A 9,376-nucleotide genomic window follows, 5' to 3' on the forward strand; every position below is an offset into this window, starting at 1 on the left:
AGTCTGTGGTGCCTTATTACGGCCGCCCTAGCCAATTCCGGGGCTTCCCTGGTGGCTCAGCAGGTAAAGAATCCGCCTGCAATGTGAGAGACCTGGGTTGGATCCCTGGGTTGGGAAAATCCCCTGCAGAAGGGAAAGGCTACCCACTCCAGTATTCTGCCCTGCAGAATTCCATGGACTATACAGTCCACGGGGCCGCAGAGTCGGACATGACTGAGCGACTTTCGCTTCACTTCAGTTGGCCAATTCCAGGTGGCTCCAGTGGTAAAGAATCTGGCTGCAGTGCAGGAGACACGGGAGATACGGGTTTGATCCCTGGGTCTGGAAGATCCCCTAGAAGAGGAAATGGCAACCCACTCCAGTATTCTTGTCTGGGAAATCCCATGGACAGAGGAACCTGGCGGGATACAGTCCGTGGGGGGGTTGCAAAAGAGTCGGACACGACTGAGCGACTCAACAGCAGTAGCGGAAGAAGCAAATGAACACAGTATGTAAAATGGAATCACACAGCGAGTGATTTCTCTTGGTCTGGCCTTCCTACGCTTTCAGACTGGCTGACACCGCTGCCTCACCTTCCTCCTCTGTTCCTAACTCTTGGTGCTCATTGGCTTTCTCCTTTGGAAAAGCTCTGCTTCCTCGCCACTGTTGCCAGCTCGTCTCAATGGTCATTCATATCCTGGGGCCGCTGTAGGAAAAACCTGAAATGCTGTTGAAGCAGAACCAAGATGATCATTTGATTTTTAAGAGACAAGGCCACATGTCATCTGAACCCAGTGGCTCGGAAGTATAAGTTACAGAATTTGAAAAATGCATTTCCCAAACGCGCTTTTTTTTTTTTTTTTTTTTTTTAGCACTGAAGATTACTTATTTCTAGCTCTCTTTATAAATGACTTAGTGTTTTCAACCACAATATTCTGGGTTATATTCAAGGCATATCGTAAGCATTTTCAGGCAGTTTACTACCGCAAATAAGATATTCTGCTTTGGGATTCTATGTGTATATACTGGTAAATTCAAGGCAGTTCTTCAATTTCAATGTAATAGCTTTGGTTCAAACAGAACGACTAGAAAGTGAAAAAGTATCAGCCGCTCAGTCGAGTCCAACTCTTTGTGATCCCAAGGACTGTAGCCCGCCAGGCTTCTCTGTCCAAGAAATTCTCCAGTCAACAGTAATGGAGTGGGTTGCTGTGCCCTTCTCCAGGGGTTCTTCCCAACCCAGGGATCGAACCTGAGTCTCCTGCATTGTAGGCAGGTTCTTTACCATCTGAGCCACCAGCCAAGCCATTTGTTGTTGTAAGGATTGGTTTGTGCCATTGTGGGGGCAGGCTACGCCAGGTCTGAAATTTGTAGGGCATGCAGTTAGGAAGTTCAGGTCAGAATACTCTTGGGAACTGGCTGCAACTGTTGTCACCAAAAGAAATTTCCTCTTTTTCATGGAAACCTCTGTCGGGCTCAGCAGGCCTTTTGCCTGACTGCATGGGACCCACCCAGATTATCTGAGATAATCTCCCTCGTTTAAAATCAACTGATTATGGACTTTGATCACGTTTACAAAATACCTCGACAGTAACACTTACAATTTGCTGTTGTGGTGGTTCAGTCGAAAAGTCCTGTGCAACTCTTGGCAGCCCCATGGACTGCAGCACGCCAGCCCTCCCTGTCCTTCACTATCCCCCAGAGCTTGCTCAAACTCATGTCCATTGAGTCGGTGATGCCATCCAACCATCTCATCCTCTGCCTTCAACCTTCCCCAGCATCAGGGTCTTTTCCAGTGAGTTAGCTCTCACATCAGGTGGCCAAAGTAGTGGAGGTTCATCTTCAGCATCAGTGCTTCCAATGAATATTTAGCGTGAGTGTTAAGTTGAATTGTGTCTCACCCAAAAAGGTATGCTGAAATCCCAACTTCTGGTATCCATGAAAGTGATCTTATTTGGAAACAGGTAGGGTCTTTGTGGGCTTCCCTCAGTGGCTCAGTAGTAAAGAATCCACCTGCAATGCAAGAGCCACAGGAGATTCGGGTTCGATCCCTGGGTCGGGAAGATCCCCTGGAGGAGGAAATGGCAACCCACTCCAGTGTTCTTGCCTGGAGAATCCCATGGACAGAGGAGCCTGGCGGGCTACAGTCCATGGGGTCACAAAGAGTCGGACACGACTAAGCAACTTTCAGCTTCATACTGAATTAGGGTAGTCCTAAATCCATTGACTGGTGTTCTTCCAAGAGAAAGGAGAGGGAGGTTTATTTAAAAAAATATTTTTAGCTGTGCCACACAGCATGTGGGATCTTAGTTCTCCAATCAGGGATCGAACCCACAACCCCTGCACTGGAACCATGGAGTCTTCATCATCAGGAAAGCCCCTGAGAGGGAGGTTTAGACTCACACACGCAGAGCCACGTGAAGATGCAGACAGAGATTGGACATGAGACAGCTCCAAGCCAAGGAGGAGTAAGGATTCCAATAGACTGAAAAAGAAGCATTCTGCCCCCCCCCACCCCGCCCCCACCCCAGAGCCTTCCATGGCAACCTGTTCCTCCAAGTACCTTGAGTTTGCACTTCTGGCCTCCAGGAAAAAAAAGAAGAAAAAGTAAACTTGTATGGCTTTAAGCCCGTGTGGTATAGGGCACTTTGTTACAGCTGCTGCCGCCCCAGGAAATAGACACAGTGTCTGATTGAATCACCGCCAACTGTGTGAAGATGTGTGAGGTTAACACATCAAAAGACCCTGACACCTGCCTTCCCCGATTATCTGTCTGCCCTCACCTTCTGCCCCTCCACGGAGCTCTTATCCTAGTTGGGGAAAACCCAACAAAAACATAAACAACGACATGTTGGCTCATGAGAGAGAGAGATGGATGGAGGGGGGAGGGGTCCCTCATCCCAGCAGAGAGCCCTAAGTCCCGAGTTGCCAAGGAAACGCAAGGGAGGTGGGGGCGGGGGTTGGGGGGAGGGGTGGAGGATGGGGGGAGAGGTGAGTTGAGAGCATTTAGGAACCAACTCGGGCTGGGATGGGGGGAGGGGCCTGGAACCAAGTAAGTGCCGGGAAAGAGGAAAAACCAGAGCATCCTGCCTCTTACTAATTTTCGTTTCTCTTTAAAAACACAAGAACTGGGCTTTCCCGGCCACTCAGACGGTAAAGCATCTGCCTGTGATGCAGGAGACAGTGGGTTCGATCCCGGGGTCTGGATGATCCGCTGGCGGAGGGCATGACAACCCACTCCAGTATGCTTGCCTGGAGAATCCCATGGACAGAGGAGCCTGGTGGGTTACAGTCCCCCGGGTAGCAGAGTCGGACACGACCGAGCGTCTAACACACACCGTAACTATAAGCCTGTGTGTCCCCTCTTGTCCATATGTCTTGACATTTTCATATAAAATTTTTTTTCTTGTCTCCTCTCCAGAGCCCTCCTTCATTTCCAGCTTCTTCAAAATGGGATTCTGCCTACGTGTACAAACTCAAGTGTTTTATATTTTAAAAATAGCTGTCTCCACTGAAATAGACCATTCTGAGTTGCTTAAGCAAGCTTCTGACATTTTAGAATAGTCACAGAGGCACACACAGTTAGGGCTGAGACTCTCATCTGCCCCTACGTATGAATGGCTTTGTCACAGTGAACAAATTGACCTGGGTCCATGACAATGAACTAGACTCCAGACCGGTTGTGGATTTCCCCAGTTCTTCCGCTAAGATTCTTTTCTGTCTGGAATGGAGTTCAGTTGTCTGTTGGGCGCCTCAGGGCTGGGCCAGGGTCTCCATCCTTTTTTGTTTTTGATGACCTTGTCAGTTTTGAGCAAAGTTAGGCAGGTATTTTACAGAATGTCTTTCCGTTTGAATTTGTGTCCCGTTTTTCTCATGATTAGACTGGGATTATGGGATTTGGGAGATGCTCAAGCTTTTCCTGACATTTCTTTGCTTATAGTGTTTCAACAGATATGTCACGCGTGTGTGCTAGACCTGTCTGACTGCTTGCGACCCCGTGGACTGACGCCCGCCAGGCTCCTCTGTCCATGGGATTTCTAGGCAAGAAGACTGGAGTGGATTGCCATTTCCTTCTCCAGGGGAATCTTCCCGACCCAGGGATCAAACCTGGGTCTTCTACATCTCCTGAATTGGCAGGTAAATTCTTTACCACTGAGCCACCTGGGAAGCCTCAGCAGACATCAGTATATCCTAAATAAGAATCATACTTAAACTAGGAATCATGTGTTTAGCAGCTGTTATCATTTATTTACAATCACTTACTAAGTAGCTATGATCTTTGTCCTCTTTCCTTCAGAGTACAGAAAGCTAGGGGAGACGCAGCCACCATTTGGTATTATTCTTAGCTCGTTATGCGAAACCTTTCCATCTTCAAATTCTGCCATTCTGGGAAGAACTGTAACATTTAAAACTTCAAACCTCTTTGGAATTATCTAGTCATTTGAAAAAGTTATTTTCGTCATCCAAGGGGATCTATACAAAGGCAAACTACCCCCATTTTGGATCTTATTTCTCGTCTCCCTGCCCCAGAAATCATCTCAAATCAATCCCATGCTTTTAGTCACTGTTCAGACCTTGCCTTGGAAACCTGCTGGCTGCTGGGGTCAGCTCCACATTGGAGTGAACGGACGGCAGTGTGCAGCCGTGGGCTTCCGCGCCTAGGGAGAGTCTTATCCGAAGCAGTCATTTCCAGAAATGTGACTGATTCTGATGCTTATCTCAGAAATACATTAAAACGTTCTTTCCCCTCCTCCCTCCCTTAGGGACATTTTAAGAACTGTAGACTGACATGCATCTGACCTCAGTAAAGGACTTGAGTCAAGTGACCACAACAACAAATGGAAAGAGTTTCTCACGCATGTACTAGGGAGAAGCCCTGTGTTCCAATTCCTTTGAGTTTTATGGTGCTTTCCTGAATCTGCTGAGTTTTCTGCTTTTTTTGAAGTTTCAGTTCAGTTCAGTTGCTCAGTTGTGTCAGACTCTTTGAGACCTCGTGGACTGTAGCATGCCAGGCCTCCCTCTCCATCACCAACTCCTAGAGCCTGCTCAAACTGATATTCATCGAGTCGGTGATGCCATCCAACCATCTCATCCTCTGTCGTCCCCTTCTCCTGCCTTCAATCTTTCCCAGCATCAGGGTCTTTTCCAATGAGTTAGTGCTTCCCATCAGGTGGCCAGAGTATCGGAGTTTCAGCTTCACCATCAGTCCTTCCAATGAATATTTAGGACTGAGTTCCTTTAGGATGGACTGGTTGGATCTCCTTAGGATGAACTGGTTGGATCTCCTTAGGATGGACTGGTTGGATCTCCTTAGGATGGACTGGTTGGATCTCCTTGCAGTTTAAGGGACTCTCAAGAGTTTTCTCCAACACCACAGTGTAAAAGCATCAACTCTTTGGCGCTCAGCCTTATTTATGGTCCTACTCTCACATCCATGCATGACTACTGGAAAAACCACAGCGTTGACTAGATGGACCTTTGTCGGCAAAGTAATGTCTCTGCTTCTTAATATGCTGTCTAGGTTGGTCATAACTTTTCTTCCAAGGAGCAAGTGTCTTTTAATTTCATGACTGCAGTCACCATCTGCACTGATTTTGGAGCCCAAGAAAATAAAGTCTGTCACTGTTTCCATTGTTTACTGAGATGTAATTTACAAGCTTCCCTGGTGCCTCAGATGGTAAAGAATCTGCCTGCAATGCGGGAGACCTGGTTTCGATCCCTGGGTTGGGAAGATCCCCTGGAGGAGGGCATGGCAACCCACTCCAGTATTCTTGCCTGGAGAATCCCACGGACAGAGGAGCCTGGTGGGCTAGAGTCCAGAGGGTCGCAAAGAGTCAGACATGACCGAAGCTACTTAGCAACACGCACATAGAGCATCAATGTGCATGTACTGTAGTGAGTTTGTCCCTTCCCTTGCTGAAGGACATCTGGGTTGTTTCCAAGATTGGGCATCTATGAGCCAACCTCCAAGTGTACAGCCTTTTGTGTGAACCTACATTTTCACTCTCTTAGCTGACGAAGTAGGAGGCAACGGCTGGGCTGTGTGTGCCTATCTGATCTTATCAGGTAGCTGTTCATTTCACAAAAACATCAGAAAGGCCTTCTGACAAAGGCAGCGGAAGGGGAAGAAAAATGCAAATATTCCACCTCCACGTAGTTTCACCAGTGCTTTGCTTTTCTTGCAGCTGCTGAATGTTCTTTGTCAATGTAGTGTCGAGCTTGACTATGTGGGAGATGATTTTTGTGCAGAGACTATTTATAAAATCTTCTCCTCTCCCAGGCTCCTTCTCCACGGTGACTTTTAAACACTAAATGCAGAAGTGGAAACAAACGGAGGGGAAAAAAATATATAAAAAAAAAACCCACACATAATGACTTATGATGAAATACGGTTACTAAAATAGAGAGGGAGGTGGAAAGGCCTTTTGACAATCATAGTCTCCTGTTATTTTGTAACTGTAACAGCCATGTACTTTGAATTAACCCAGGCAGCTCCTTGGTTGCCGTTCTGCGTGTTGCTGGGTGGGTGGGCTTGAAATTGTTCGCTGATCCAGAGGTGAAGTGGTTTGTGTTTAGGAGGGCGGTAGGATCTGGAACTACAGCAGATGGGCCACTTTGGAAAGTAGAATGTGAATACTGGGGCTTCCCTGGTGGCTCAGATGGTAAAATATCTGCCTGCAATGCAGAAGACCCGGGTTCCATCCCTGGGTTGGGAAGATCCCCTGGAGGAGGGCGTGGCAACCCACTCCAGTATTCTTGCCTGGAGAATCCCACGGACAGAGGAGCCTGGCGGGGTTACAGTCCATGAGGGTCGCAAAGACTCAAACAGGACTGAGTGACTGATACACACAACAAAACAGGTCTACACTTGAGTGCCCTGAAACCTGTATGTCGAGGCCACCTGTGGCAAAAGGGGACTTTGCAGACGTGGCTCAGTTTAGAACCTTGCGATGGAAAATTTATTGTGGCTTATACAGTTTGGGCTAATCGAATCAGCAGGATCCAGCACTGGGAGAAGGACTCGACCAGAGGGAGGTCGCCTGTCAAGGCCTTTGGGATTGAGACACCGAAAAAGGCAAAAGGAGACAGATTCTCGCCTGGAATCTCCGAAACAACCAGCTTGCCAACAGCTCAGTGTTAATTAGCCCAGTGAGACCCACAGGGGACCTCTGGCCCCCAGAATGGTCAGATAACAAGTTTTGGCTTATTATGATTATTAATTTATTTTTGGCTGCCCTGAGTCTTGGTTGCCGCATGGGCTTCTCTCTAGTTGTGGGCGGGGTGGGGGTTACCCTCTAGATGCGACGTGCAGACTTCTCACTGTGCCGGCTTCTCTGGTTGTGGAACTTGGGCTCAGTCGTTGTGGCCCAGGGCCTTAGCTGCCCCCTGTGGCACGTGGAATCTTCCCAGATCAGGGATCGAACCCACGCTCCCCCCTGAATAGGCAGGGGAATTCCTAACCCCTGACCACCAGCAAAGTCCAAATAATAAGTTTTACTTTATGTATTTGTTTATTTAAGCCATTAAGTGTGTGGTGATTCGTTATAGCAGCAAAAGGAAACTGATACAGCCCTTAACCTCTGTGAGACTGAACTTTCCTCCCCCGTGAAAGGGATACGATCCCTACTGTATCTCCCTCCAACCACGTCATAGGTTGCTATGGCAACGGATGAGGTCATCTTTGAAAACCCTTTAGGAAACCGTCAGAACACTTCCGCAGCTAGGAAAAGCCTGGGTTCTTCCTTTGCCCACCTGCGTCTGCTCCTGTCAAGAGAGGTTTAATTTCCCCGAGTCCTTCGATCGGCCTCCACCCTCTCTGAGTGGGTGGCTGTCCCCAGGCGTCTCTGCGCCTTTTTAGGACCCATCCCTGAAAACAGGATGGGCTGGGTTCCTGAAGACACACTGCTACTTTCCCACCATCGTGTTCCTTCTGCCTTTTCTTCATTATGAAAAAAAGTGGGTTCCCTCATATAACATGTTATGAAAAGTGTTTTCTTGGTAGTTATTTTCGCTGTGCCGGGGCTTCGTTGCAGCATGTGAGATCGCTAGTTGTGCCGAGTTGTGGCCACACTCTAGGTTTGACGTGCAGGCTTTTCACTGCGGTCGCTTCTCTCATTGTGGGTCACAGGTTTAGTTTCCCTCTGCCACGTGGGATCTTCATTTCTTCACTGAGGATCGAACCCAAGAAGGAGGATTCTCAGCCACTCAACCGCCAGGAAAGTCCCTCTGAAAACTTTTGGAAAACACACTATAAAAAAAGAAAAGAATTTCCTTTGAAGAGGTGGGCAAGTTAACATGAAGAACTTTGAGTCCTTCAGTTCAGTTCAGTCGCTCAGTCATGTCTGACTCTTTGCGACCCCATGGACCGCAGCATGCCAGGACTCCCTGTCCATCACCAACTCCCAGAGTCCATCGAAACCCATGTCCATTGAGTGAGTGATGCCATCCAACCATCTCATCCTCTGTCGTCCCCTTCTCCGGCCTTCCATCTTTCCCAACATCCGGGTCTATCCCAATGAGTCGGCTCTTCGCATCGGGTGGCCAAAGAATTGGAGCTTCGGCTTCAGCATCAGTCCTTCCAGTGACTATTCAGGACTGATTTCCTTTAGGATGGACTGGTCCTTTAGGATGATTTCCTTTAGGATGGACTGAGTCCTTCGGTCGTCTAGAAACTTGGGTTTCTAGGCCAAGTAGTCAGTATCATTCAGGCTTCACTGGGTCACTGGCCTCTGCTTTTATAGGGCTGTGAGCTGAAAAGGAATGGACACGCATGTGTTGCAATAAAACTTTATTGATGGACACTGAAATCCAAGTGTGACCTAATTTCCATGTCACAAACTATCACTGTTCTTTGGATTTTTTCCCCCCAATTAAAAAAAAAATGATTTATTTTTGGCCGCGCTTGGTCTTCATTGTTTCCCTAGTTGTGGTGAGTGGGGGGCTGGTCTCTGGGTGCGGTGTGCTGGCTCCTCATTGCCCATGGCTTCTGTTTTTGCAGACCAGGGGCTCTATTGGGCTTCAGCAGTTGCAGCAGGTGGGATCCTGGGCTCCAGAGCACAGCTTCAGCAGTTGTGGTGCACGGGCTTAATTGCTCTGCGGCAGGTGGGATCTTCCCAGACCAGGGATTGAACCCGAGTCTCCTGCGTTGCAGGTGAATTCCCCAGGGAAGCCCAGTCTTTATAACAATGACTTTCCCCCATTGTTATAACAAAGATTTTCCCCCAGTCTTTATAAACAATGTATCCTTAGCTTGCAGGTTGTGCAAAAAACAGATGTCGGAGCTGTCCACTGCCAGCTCCTGTCCTGGCACAGAAGCCCCACCAGGACAAGGAATTTTGCCTGTCTTGTTCATTACAGGTTCGTCAGAACCTGTGTTTTATAACACCTTTTGATATTTTGT

This window comes from Muntiacus reevesi, chromosome X, assembly GCF_963930625.1.
Source record: "Muntiacus reevesi chromosome X, mMunRee1.1, whole genome shotgun sequence".
Lineage (NCBI taxonomy): Eukaryota > Metazoa > Chordata > Mammalia > Artiodactyla > Cervidae > Muntiacus > Muntiacus reevesi.